Source organism: Heteronotia binoei, chromosome 1 (genome assembly GCF_032191835.1).
Source record: "Heteronotia binoei isolate CCM8104 ecotype False Entrance Well chromosome 1, APGP_CSIRO_Hbin_v1, whole genome shotgun sequence".
In the NCBI taxonomy this organism is placed as follows: Eukaryota; Metazoa; Chordata; class Lepidosauria; order Squamata; family Gekkonidae; genus Heteronotia; species Heteronotia binoei.
Genome location: NC_083223.1, coordinates 168,224,697 through 168,236,877, shown reverse-complemented (window position 1 = coordinate 168,236,877; position 12,181 = coordinate 168,224,697). Strand labels below are relative to the sequence as shown.

Below are 12,181 nucleotides of genomic sequence, written 5' to 3'. Positions count from 1 at the left end.
GTTCTTAGCTTTATTGGGTCTGCTTGTGGCCAGCTTTCTATTCTTAAATATTTTACGAGAAACAGTTCTTTTTAAATTTTAATTTAATGAACCTCTATAATTGCATAAATCCAACTACCAAAGTTTGAAACACATTTCTCTATTAAATACAAAGAATAATAGCAACAGCACACAAAATTTGTGTCAATAGGTTGTCTAAGAATATAAATACTATCCACAAACTCTTATAGCCTGAACTCGGCTAATCTAAAAACACCCATCTCCACTAAAGTTGCCAGCTCCAGACTGGGAAATTCCTGGAGATTTTTTTTTTTGGGGGGGGGGGTGTAACCTGGGAAAGGCAAGGATTGAGGAGGCTCTAAGTGGGGTAAAATGCCATAGATTCCTCTCTCCAAAGTAGCCATTTCTGCAGTGGAAATGGTCATGGTAGTCTGGAGATCATATGTAATTCTGGGGATCTCCAGGGCCCACCTGGAGGTTGGCAATCCTACCCTCCACCGATAACCAACATACAACCCAAATTTGATTGATATTGTTCTGAGGCTTTATGTACTGACTGCTAAATGAAACATCAAAGTACAGTAGGAGATTGGAGCAAATGATGACAGCATAAGATTTGTAGGAATTCATTCATAGCAGAGCATCTGCTATACATTTTTAATCTGCTTTTTGAAGACTGCTTTAAGATTTTACTGCTCTAGTATTTGAGCTATTTATTCTTTATTAATGACTATGCGTGAGGAAGAAAAGTAATGGAAAAGGGGGGCGAAGGCAAATGCTATGCCTGCTCATTCCAAAGAATTTACAGTGGATTTTAAAACTCTACTTAGGATGGTACAGTAGGAAGTGCCCCTCATATCACACTGTGTTTGGAGCTATAAGCAGCGCCAGCCCAACAGTGCATGGCGCCCCAGGCAGCCACCCCCCCTGCAGCACTGCAACCCCCCTGGGTGCAGTGCCAAGGCATGGCGCTCACCTGCCCCCTCCTTCCCTTCCTCCGCATGATCACAGCGCTCCATGGCCAGAAGAGCCCAGGTGCGGTGGGTTGTGATCGCACTGGGGTGGGGGGAGGCGAAGGGATGGGAAGGGAAGGAGGGGGGTGGGCAGCGGCAGCGGTCGGGCTCTGGCAGGGGGCAGGCACACGGGCAGAGGAAGAGGCAGGTGCTCCGTGGCCAGCAGTGCCCAGACCGGGGGGGGGGTAGTGAAGGGAAGGGAAAGGAGGCTGGGTGGGCGTGCGGTCGGGGGAGGAGGCAGGCACCTTGCACCGCTGCTGGCAGGGCCCAGGCACGACACACTGTGATATTGCTGGGGGGGGAAGCGACAGGAGGGGACAGGAAGGCAAATGGATGGGAAGGGAAGGAGGGGGCGGGAGGCAGCAGTGGTGGCAGTGTGCACGGGGGCGGTGGAGGCAGGCAAACTAGGCACTTGCCTGAGGCACCAGCAGGGGGGAGCCCATTTTGGCATCCCCACCCTCTCAGTGCCCTAGGCAACCGCTTGGTTTGCCTAGTGGGTGAGCCAGCCCTGGCTATAAGGCCTTTCTTAAGGCTGTGCTACAGGAATTGGACAAGAGCATCAAAGCCTCCAGAAACCTGGGCATCATGGCTCCAAATCACCAAGTGCAAGGTGATCACTACCAATATGAAGTCCTCCCGTTTGGGATATCTGCCATGCCAAGGGTATTCACAAAGGCTATGGTGGTTGTAGTAGCACACTATGTTTGCAGGGGACAACTGTCTTCCCCTATATGGATGATTAGCTCCTGGTGGTGGATTCCAAGGACCTTCTGAAGAATTTAAGAGATGTACTAATGTTACTTCAAAATCTGGGATTTTGTGTCAATCTCCAGAAGTCCAATCTCGCCCCATTCAGGTGAATCAGCTTCAAAGGGGCTCTCTACAACTCCAAGGCCTGCAAAGCATTCCTACCACCTTAGAGAGCATTGGCCATCATTCAGCAAATGAAGAGCTAGCCTTACACTTTCTCCATTCAGTGGCTGCTGGGCATGATGGCAGCCACGGCATTGGTCTCAGACTTTGCTAAACTCCATGAGATCTCTCCAGTTGTGGTTTGTCAGGCACCAAACTCCACCTTCTTGCTCATGTCCTTGACTATCTAACCTGGTGGGAGCACATTCCCAGCCTCATGGAGGGAGCCCCCTTCCAGTTGCCCCTCCCCATGGAGACCCTCACCACAGATGCTTCTCTAAGGGGATCAGGTGCTCACTTGAACATGTGGGAGCCTTGCCACTGGATGCACTACAAAAATTACCTGGAACTTCTGGCAGTCATGTACACAATACATTCCTTTCAGCCCTTTGTAGAAGGGAAAATAATGTAAATAATGTCAATACTGATGGACAGTACTACTGCCCTCAGCCACATCAATTGCGAAGGAGGCATGGTCTCTAGAAGCCTCTGCAATCTGTTGATGGATTTTTGGCGCATAACTCAGAATACCTTCCTACTAGCCACACACCTTCCAGGAGCATAGAACTTCCAGGCAGACCTCCTCAGCAGAGAGGGTGCGAGTCTACATGAATAGGAACTCAACAGGACCTAGTGTTCCAGAGGTGGGGGCAACTCCAGTGTTCCAGAGGTGGGGGCAACTCCATGTCAACACCTTCACCACATGAGTGTATAAGAAGAATCCAAGGTTATGATCCTTTGAGGATGGTCTCCTCTTTCAATGATTGGGCAAATTCCTGTTCGTCTTCTGACCACTGCCCCTCATCAAGAGTCCGATATGGAAAGTAAAGCCAACTTGCATTCTGGTGATACCATGGTGGCCATGACAGCCATGATTCCTCCATCATGGTGCATCTCTCACAAGGGGAGATACACCACTTCCCTCTAGCAGAGGACCTCCTCCTCTATGGGGGGCTATACCATGATGCTACCCATTTGAAATTGACAGCCTGGAGGGATCTCCTTTGAGCATTCCTACACCAAATGAAGGAAGCTATGCTAAACAGTAGAAAACCCTTCATCAGCAAGTCTCCTGCTTAAAGGGGGCAAAGATTCACCATCTACCTGGGGGATTCCTTACTGGATCCAGATAGAGTAGGCCTGCTTCCAATCTTCAACTTCCTCCTCACTCTCATGATTGAGGGCATGTCACCAGAGGGTTGATGGGCACTTCATTTTGTACACCTGGACACCAAGCGGTTTCTGAAAGGACTTTTATAAATGTACCCACCCACATCTGACACCCACTTGGGATTTACCTCTAGTTCTATGGATGCTGACAGGGAAACCCTTTGAACCAATGGCAACATGCAACTTCCATTTACTTGCATGGAAGGCAATCTTTCTAGTGGCTGTCACACTGGCTAAGCGAGTGGGTGAACTTCAGTCTCTCAGACATGAAACCCCCCCCCCACCCATACCTATAGTTTCATTAGGATGGGGTATCCTTGGCACCTGATGTAAACTGTCTCCCAAAAGTGGTTGATATCACTCTGACATAACTCTGCCAACCTTCTTTCCAAGGCTCACAAATTACACAGAGAAGAGGCTACACTCTCCGGATGTCAAACAAGCCCAGCCATTTTACTTCAAGGACCCCTACCTTTTCATCTCATACAATAAGGGCCACAAAATATTGACACAGAGGTTATCCAAATGGATTGGTGGAGCAATCAAACTCTGCTACTTACTAGCCAAATGGCCCCTCCCAGGAGTGGTGAGGGCACACTCCACAACAGCAATGGCTACATCCACTGCCTTTCTGAAAGAGGCACCACTGCAAGACATTTGCAAAGCAGCCACATGGATGCTCCCAACACCTTGGACATTGGTTCACAACAGCAAGCATCAATTGGATGGTCCATCTTGCTATCCATGTGTGACTAAATAGCTGCCAGCATCCTCCTCCAGGTAGGCCAGAACTTCCTACTCTCCCAAGGGTATGATGCATAGAGACCACAAAGAAGATGAACTGGTTGCTTACCTGTAACTGATGATCTTTGAGTAGTCATCTGTGCATTCACACTGCACTCCCATCCTTCCCCTCTGCTGTCAGCCCTCTGGATACAAAATTTAGGTGTTGCACAGTAGGCAGAAAGAACCAGCAGGATGTCCACTCCCTCCCCCTGTGATCATGCGTGGTGGGGGTTCCTGCACATAATGCAGTAGAAGGGCATGAAAATCCTTACTGAGCTTGTGAGTTTCCAGTTGGGTGGAAGATGGGGTTTTCAGGACCTTGAGTCAAGGAACCACACAGTCTGATAATTCAGCAGTTTATTCCATAACCATCTTAAGGAAGGCACCATCTTTGCTAAGACTAATGTCTTAGCTCAGTGACTTTCTTTTAACCCCTCTCCCCAACCGTTAATTTTCAAGCAAGCGCGGGGATGCAAAGCACAGGGATAATTCTGGTGGGTCACCCTTCCACCGAAAGTCTTGGAAGTCCAGGTCCATAATCTTCACTTCTTCAGCGTCTGACCTTGGAGGCCGGCAGAAGCAGCTTGAATAATGAGTTCCACAGATAAGCAATGTACAGAAAAAGGGAAGGGGGAAAAGCCAAGCAAGCACATAAGCCTAGCAATGGTAACTACACAGAGTTCATGGCAAGAGGAATATAAATACTGTGCTTAGATATATGACTCTTGACAGGGGTCAGAGGTTGTTCTCAGACCCTGTAAATAAGGGCCAAACTAGATGTTATGTTTGGTGTTGGGTCTGGGTTTCCTTGACCCAATTTGTGTCCCCTGCAGTCACATAGCAGCTGCAGGTAATGTCATTTTAAGGATCAGAGGTTTCTTTATCCAGTTGCAACTGTGGCTGGGGGGAAGAGAGGCTTCTGTTTCCCACCATGCTATTTGAGAGAATCTGAAATAGCCCCCAGTGGGAAGCTATGTAATTTTAAAGCAGCATGTGGAGTATTCTGAGCATAAGTTACTCCAAAGTTAAGTAAATAACCCCTTGGTGGGAGCAGGATCTCAACTTCTTAAAACAATAGGAGGGGAGGCAAAAGCCACAGCAACATAGTTCTAAGTGGAAAAGGGATCGCTCTGATCTTTAAAATGACATTTCCTGAAGTTGCTGTGTGATAGCAGGGAACATGAGTTGGAAACCAAGACAGAATTCTTCAAAACCCATAATGGCTAGTTTGGCCCTAAGGAAAGAAAAGGAGAGCATGGCTGGGAAGTGGTATCTAAGAAGTAGTCATAGTTGCATAAACAAAGAGCACCAGAAATAGATACAAGTGGTACTAATTGGGAAGCAAGAAGGATAAATCTTCATTAGAGGTTGTTGTCACTGGGATCTCCTTTGTTAGGTAGTACTGTGACAAGACAACCAGGATCTTGAATATTGAATCTCTTGTATGCAGTTGAACTAATTTCCCTAATAGAGCACAATGCTTTCATCCAAAGTTGGACCTATTCTCCATAGGACAGAGAGATGTTGGAGCCTGCAGAAGTAGTTTTAACTCCAGAAATAGTTAACAAGGGAATATCTCCAGTTCTTTCACATAGTCATGTTGGTGACCATAGATACTGCATGTGTCAAATCACTCTGAAAATCAAGGATGCATGAATAGATGTAACAATGCCCATCAGAAATTCACTACTGTTGCATATACAAAGGACCAAAGATAAGTCAATGGCTGACTAAAGTGTCTTGTTAGCCACCCTGAGTCTGTTTGCAGAAAGGGCGGGATATAAATATGATGAAATAAATAGATAAATAAATTTTAAAAACTGGCCGCTACAGTTGCAAATTTTATTTTTGTAAAAAGGATTCATGATCTTACAGATACCAGTAGACAGCTCATGTGAGCAGTATTTTAGCACAAGTTGCTCTGAGAGCCAAGATGGTCGTGTGATTAGAGTCAGCCAAGGACCAGGGACAAGCAGGTTTGAATCCCAGCTCTGCCATGATGACCTTGGGCCAATCACACACTCTCAGCCTAACCTATCTCTTTATCTCGTAAGGATAAAGCAGAGGAGGGGCGAACAAAGTGATGAGTCACTATGGGTCACTATGAGGGACAAGAGAGATATAAATAAAGTTCTGATGTGCAATCAGAATCAACTCAATATCCCAGGGCCAAAAATGACATCCACTTGCACCTGCTGGAATGGCCTTGGGTCAGCCATAGCTCTGGCAGAGGTTGTCCTTGAAAGGGCAGCTGCTGTGAGAGCCCTCTCAGCCCCACCCACCTCCCAGGGTGTCTGTTGTGGGGTGAGAAGATATAGGAGATTGTAAGTCGCTCTGAGTCTCTGATTCAGAGAGAAGGGCGGGGTATAAATCTGCAATTCTTCTTCTTTGTCACAAGTCAGTTTTAGAGATATGTGATAGCAAGAAAGTAATATTCCCAAGCAGTCCAGTGCCCTATTCTGCTGAGGAGTGCAGTTTAGAGAAACAGAAGCTTCAGCCTCCCCCTCATGCTATCTATCAGCACCTGAATGGCTGTGTGGGAGCCTATTTGCCCTACTGTGGCTGCATATGCTGCAGTCAGTACACATGGAGCTCACAGTGTGGCAAATAAAGGCCCTCACAAACCATGGTCATTTTGGTTCAGTTTGGCTGAAGCTCCTCCTCCCAACATGCCATGCTGAAATGGATAACAGAGCACTTAGAATCTTCATAGAATCATCTCTGTGCAGTCCCACACATGGGTTTTCTGCCTGGAAACGAACCCGACCTTGGAGAATTCAAAGCTAGTCTAGGCGTTTTATTTTGGCATGCATTTCCTCTCGATCTGGGGAGCAGGCATGCACTGCACATGCCTGGAATGAGGGGAAGGCGCTCCTTATTTTGGCATGCATTTCCTCTCGATCTGGGGAGCAGGCATGCACTGCACATGCCTGGAATGAGGGGAAGGCGCTCCACCCACCCAGTTTCTTCTTAACCGCTGCTCGGAATAGACCTACCTCGTTTCGTTTCTTCAATTCTCCACAACGACTTCTTCTATATTCTTCGACTGGTATCGTTAATCTTCATTCTTCGTACTATCGTTACTCCTTAAAAAAAACAAAAACAAACTTTATCTTCTGCTTTGCTACTACTCCTCCCTTCCCCCTCCCCCCCCCAAGCGTATGGAAGGGAAGGACAGCAAAACAACTTTTAAAAAGTGCATTCGGTGTGGGTCCAAAATTCCCTTTACCAACAGACACTCTTTATGCTTACTTTGTTTGGGGGAGGCCCACTGAGTCGACAATTGTGTTCACTGCAGCCAATTTGGAAAACAGGCCAAAAAGAATCAAGCTGCTCAACTCAAAAGCCACCTTTTGGAATCCTTTCTGCAGCCTGTGATGCCCCGCGATTCTGGGTCTCATACTTCGCCACCTTCTCTAACTACACAAAGGGACGTGGTTCGATCGTCAGCTTCCGTGGCATCGGTTCCCAGCAAGCATAAGTCCAAAAAGCACTCCAAGAAATCTGATGACTCCAAGAAAAAACAGCGACCGGAATCGTCTTCCAAACATCGATCGGATTCGACAGCATCGAAATCCAAACTGAAGACTGACCATAAGTCTTTGGATTCGAGACCCTCCGACCATACCATGGCATCGACTTCCGCATCGACCTCGTACTCGGCGACAGCGGTGGCCACTGCTGCGGTATCATCGGCACCATCAGCACCTAATGTTCCAGCGGAACTCTCGGCTTTCACCGATGTAATAACTGACAAAGTCATTCACATCCAATTGCGATCCCCCTCTGTCCACGAATCACTGCCAGACGAAATCCTTGCCGCTGAATCTCTCAACCTACCACTTTGACCTCGAGGATAGCAAACTAATCTTCTTGGACTCCATTCATTCTGAGAAGTGTCTGCACCCCGCACCTTTAAGGACTCAGTCGTCTCTCCACTATATCGAGAGTCTTCGACGCAAGCGCATGATAGACGTCATTCACGATCTATGCTGCACCAGTCACCAACATACAGAGATTTTTCAACACAAGTCTATGCTGACCCATGGTCTCCAAGCCGACGCACAGATTGCTATTATTATAGTCCATTGTGGTCCGAATCACCTTTGCCTCCATGTCAGTACCGGCAGCACTATAGGATTTCTCGATCACCTTCCTTTGAGCCCCATTGACCTCAGTACCATGAGGAAATCTACCAGCTTCAGTACCGTAAAGAAATTTACCAGTCTCGGTACCATGAAGAAACCTACCAGCCTCGGTACCGTGAGATAGATAGATAAATCTATTGTCATTGTTCTCAAAAAAGAAAATGAGAGCAACGAAATGAGGTGCTCTTCCACAAACATACCAACACATCAACACTCACAAAAGGACATATACATAAACCATTTAAATGCATCTAAAAACACATAACCATTCATAACCCTGCATTTAGCTTAACCACGGCACTTGGATAGAAGCTGCCCTTGAATCTATTTGTCTTTGCCTTCAACACTCTATATCGCCTACCTGACGGTAAAATCTCAAATAGCAAGTGGCCCGGATGTGAAGGGTCCCTTAAGATCATTTGTATCTTCCTTCTACATCCCATATCATACAGATCCACCAATGAGGGGAGAGAACATCCACAAATCTTCCATGCTCTCACCATCACTCTTTGGAGCACCCTTCTCTCTGCTTCCGTGCAGCTCCCAAACCACACGCAGAGGCAATAAGATAAAATGCTCTCAATGGAACTACGATAAAAGGCAACCAGCAGACTCCCTGACAGTTGTTGTGATCTTAAGAGTCTTAAATAGTATAGTCGTTGCTGGGCCTTTTTCTCTAGAGCTAAAGTATTTGCTCCCCATGTTCGATCCTGTTTCATAGTAATTCCCCAAAACTTCCATTCTGTCACCTGTTCTACCATAAACCCTACCCTCGGTACCATGAGGAAATCTACCCCCGATACCATGAGGGTTTATCTCCACATCGACAAAGGCATTACAGCCAGGAATTGAAACTGCAATCGACCTCGACTCAGGCCTAAGCTTGCTGCGCGATTTGAATCTTCCTGTTCCCACCGGCCTTCTGGAAGCAGTCTCCCATGCTCATTCAATAACTTCAGACACTAGATGGCGTCGTGTGCCTATGAACCATCCTGATCGGCCTATTTCTTCTAGAAGCTAAATGCTGGAACTGTTGCTATGCAGAAATCTCCCCCCCCCTCTTTTTTTTCTTTTTTTGTTGTTGTTGAGGATTCCTGGCGTCCTTTTCCCCCTGACATATAAGCTTTGCCTACTGAACTGCTGACTTATAAGCTTTGCCTACGTGGTGCTTATGAAGCAGTGTTTATATATGAAATTGGGGGGTTCCCCCCCCTTTTTTCCCCCTTGTTATTTATATTTTTTGAAAGCAATGTTATGAATGTGAGGGAGTTAGTAATTTAAATCAACTCATTAAAGGAAATCTTGGTTGATTGGGTATGCATGATTGGAAGAATGGAGTGACTTGGAATATATGGTTTAAAAAGTAAGTGGAAGTAGGTGTTTGAATGGGGAGGCTGGGTGATGAGAGAGGGTGTGGGAGTGAGTGAGAGAGTGAGAGAGAGTGAGGGGGGGTAGTTCTGAGTGAGAAACTTGAATAGTATGATCAGGGCTTTATATCAATATATTTCTTTCTACTGTGAGTTAATGAAGTGTCAGGACCTTTTCCCTTCCTTTGTGAATTCTTGAATGGAAATGAGTGTGTGAGACAGAGGGTTGGTAGGGAATGTATGTGTGTGTCAGTTTGTGCCTTATGCTATTATGAAGGTTTGGAAATTTGTTTCCCTTACTATCACATCTCCCTACATAGGCTTATAAGTGGCTGAAGGATAGTTGGTGGGGAGTGTTTGGGGAGATCAGTATTTAATAGTGTTCATAATTCTGTTTAAAGTTTCATTGTATTTTTATCATAGTGTCTTAAGTCTCACTATAACTTTGTGATCGAGATCTGATGCTGTTACACATGGTTTATTAGTTTGCCTGTACTTATCTTTAATTCACTAATCTGAGTTGATAAAAGGCACAGATTTTATTATATGTAGCTTTCTAGGCATTTTAGCCTTGATTCAATCAGCTTTGTGTGGCCTTTCATTATAAAACTCTCTATACATTCGGCTCTGTTATTCTGTTTATAAATTTTAATTTTGCTGGGTTGATATTGTTAAATGTAAGCATTTTTGGCAGAGAGGGAGAATGGAGAACTTCGGGGGTTTTTTTTTTAATAGCTCCATTTGGTAGTTGTTGCTAGTTGTGTGGTTTCTTCAGTAACGAAGACTTCCGCTTCAAATTTAACCTTTTAAGTAAGTAGTTGTTGTTTTCCCAAGTTTGGGTTAACAGAGTTGGAGGGTGAGTTAGTGGCTAGTGTCTGTTAATGCTAGACCACTGGTGTTGGTTATGGTTTTTTGTTTTTGTTATGGGCAGCATAACTGTATTGAATTATTATGGTTTTAGCTGGAAGTTTTTTAAAGCCTTTGATTTGAAATCTGTCCTCATACCTTTGAAATTTGATCTACAGGATTCATCTCAAGCTATCCTGGTGGCACCTGGGTTAAATGCTATAAATTGTAATAATTTTGATAACCTTGGTTATTTCCTCTTTCAATTATGGCAGAGTGCCACTTGAAATTTCTTTCTCTAAACTGTAACGGGCTAAATAATTTAATTAAGAAAAAACGGGTTGCCTCTGCCATCTCTTGTCAGAAACCAGATATAATTTTTTTGCAAGAAACTCACCTTAAGGGTAACCAGCCCAGGGTCTTCCAGTCCAAATTTTTTGCTCATCAATTTCAAGCTTATGGGTCTTCCAAAGCAAGAGGTGTGGCCATCCTAATAGGTAAATCAGTCCAATTCACTTTTGAAAATTCCTCAATTGACCCTAGGGGTCGGTATATTTTTATCAATGGGGTCTTTAATGGTAGCCCTTATACTCTGGCATCGGTGTATGCTCCAAATGATGGGCAAATTGCATTTATTAAAGATACGTTGTCACAACTTCAAACCTTTCATACAGGGCCCATAATCTTGGGAGGAGATCTCAACTATGTTGTTAATCCTTCTTTAGCTAGATCTCAAAAAAGCCTGCTACCTATATCTGCCAATAAACGGTCTCAATCAAAAGATTTGAATGGCCAAAATGATTTAGCTCAAGTTTTTCAATAATCTGTCAGACATTTGGAGAAGCAGACATCCAAAAGAAAGAGATTATACCTTTTTTTCTTCTTGTCATCAAACTTATTCCAGAATAGATTTTCTTTTACTTTCAGATTCTATTTCTAATCTTTTTTCTAAAGTAGAAATTGGCCCAATGATTTGGTCTGATCATGCATGGTTGGAAGGGTATATGTCAGGCGTTACTGACAGATCTTTTTCTTTTAATTGGAGATTGGATAGTAAACTTCTGTCTATGAAATCGGTTACAGATTCCATTGAAAAAGACATTAAAGAATTTTTTCAATTCAATATGGAGTGCGGAGTACCCCAGCATATAGTTTGGGATTCTTTTAAAGCTGTAATTCGTGGCAGATTTATGGCTATTGCCTCTTCGTATAAAAAAGAAAAAGAAAAATTAGATCTGATTTGGTTGCCAACATTACCAAATTGGAAGAGAAATTTAAAAAATTTGGTAGCAAAAAAACTTATTCAAAACTTCTTATAGAAAGAAAAAAATTAGAATCTTTTGACGTCTCCAAGATTCAACAACAAATGACTTTTATAAAACAAAAATATTGGTTTCGAACTCCTCAATCTCTTAAACTCCTATCATGGAAGGTTAAAAAGAGAGTATCCTCAATGGCTATTTCTTCTATTCGTTCTAAATCTGGTACCTTGAAACATTCCACTAAGGATATTGTAGGAGTGTTTAAAAAGTACTATTCATCTCTATATTCCTCCCAGCATCCATCATCAGACCTTATTTCATCTTTCTTAGACACTCACTCAGTTATTAAGCCTGTCTCTCCTGAGGTTAAATCCTTTTTGGACAAACCTTTTACTGCACTTGAAATACAGGAGACTATCAAGTCTATGAAATCCAATAAATCTCCAGGCCGAGATGGCTTTATACCAGAATTTTATAATTTTTTTAACATTTTGTTGGCTCCCATCTTGGCAGACGCCTGTAATCAGTTTGTACAGTCTGGTTCTTTCCCTGTTACTTGGTCACAGGCAAAAATCATACTTCTTCCAAAGAAGGACAAAGACTTACTAGACCCTAGTTCATACAGGCCGATATCGCTCCTTAATTGTGATTATAAGATTTTTACAGCAGCTCTGGTG

At 44.2% G+C, this 12,181-nt stretch overlaps 2 protein-coding genes across 2 annotated transcripts in view; both read left to right on the top strand.

Moving 5' to 3' along the window:
- QPCT (glutaminyl-peptide cyclotransferase) overlaps positions 1-10,464 on the top strand; it is a 440,295-nt gene extending 429,831 nt beyond the window's left edge. The window contains exon 8 of the mRNA XM_060243998.1: positions 10,450-10,464. The gene's annotated coding sequence lies outside the window, so the exon portion shown is untranslated. The remainder of the gene's footprint in view (positions 1-10,449) is intronic.
- SRD5A2 (steroid 5 alpha-reductase 2) overlaps positions 1-12,181 on the top strand; it is a 90,311-nt gene that overhangs the window by 51,430 nt on the left and 26,700 nt on the right. The gene's annotated exons all lie outside the window — the stretch shown is intronic.